The sequence below is a fragment of the Acyrthosiphon pisum genome, unplaced genomic scaffold (genome assembly GCF_005508785.2).
Source record: "Acyrthosiphon pisum isolate AL4f unplaced genomic scaffold, pea_aphid_22Mar2018_4r6ur Scaffold_375;HRSCAF=801, whole genome shotgun sequence".
Lineage (NCBI taxonomy): Eukaryota > Metazoa > Arthropoda > Insecta > Hemiptera > Aphididae > Acyrthosiphon > Acyrthosiphon pisum.
Genome location: NW_021773223.1, coordinates 1 through 1,394, shown reverse-complemented (window position 1 = coordinate 1,394; position 1,394 = coordinate 1).

The window sequence follows — 1,394 nt, the reverse complement described above, 5'->3', positions numbered from 1 at the left end:
TCAATGATAGAGTACCTACATAAAATACCAAAATATTACCTAAAAATATAATTATTATTTGTTACAAAAAATTTGATGCATACTTAGGTAAATTTGTTTTGGTTTTAGAATACTTGAACCCCATTATTATGTTTAAAAATATTTAACATCTGAAAATAAATGGTTATTAATTGTTTGACTAAGTAAGTTTGTGATTATAAATAATTTATTATTTGATTAACAATCATTAAGAACAAAATGTACCTATACCTAATTTTATTCATATACTGGAATTTTTACAAACATAACAATAGGACATGTATTGACATACTGTAATTATACCATTACTGCAGTAATGCCTGCAAAAGCATACAATAACATTATTTTATTAATATATATACACTAATAATATATTATCAAATAAGACAAAAGTAATATAAAACAATCATAGATTAGCAATACATATTTTAGAATTTTTAATAAAGTTCTAAGCTGATAGATTCTAAAGTAGAGTATGCAGACATTTCTAACCGGGTAGTCATACATAATTATTAAATATAACACATTACATAATAGTATCTATTTTCGTGATTAACACTCACATACGTATAATATATTATAATCTTATTCACGTCTAACTGCCCAAGTTATAAAACTATTTCAGTTAGGGAATGAATATAATTTAACTACATTTACCATACTAAAAAAGTATTTTAAAAATACAAATAAAATTGTTGATTATCATGATAATATTAAATATTGAGGAGTCAAGTACTTAACATGAGTACATGCTTATGAGTAGATGAGTAGGTACTAGGTACACTTTGTTTCTAAAGGCTTTAAGCCTCGTTCACACAGTGACACTAATGATATTGTGTGTCGTGACACCAGCTAGCGCGGTATATCTTATTCGTTGAATATTGCGATACTGGTATCATGCAACTGTCGCCGTGTGAACGAGGCTTAAGACGGGTATACAAGGTATAAGTAGAAATGTACTGCATACACTTTCGAGCACATGACCAAACAGATGTATAATGGACCGTGCATTACAAACTTATTATTTAAGTGAAAAATGTAAAAGTACAGGTTATACTCACGTTTAACTTTGTTGAACTTTCTTTCAACGTCGAACAGGCATGTGCAATCATTATTTGACTATAGTACTTGCAACTTGGTGGTGAAGAAACTATAGACTTGAGGAGCCTGCAGCGGCTACCAACGTCCTACAACTTATTCTTGATTCCCTGTCAGAGTATGGTGAAAACCATGACGAAACAATATTTGGATATATAATATTCGAAATAATATTTATTTCGTCATGGTGAAAACGTTGTGACAATACAGATCACTGTAGTACAACAATTTCATGTCACGAAACACCATGGTGTATACGTAGTGAACAATATTGTAAC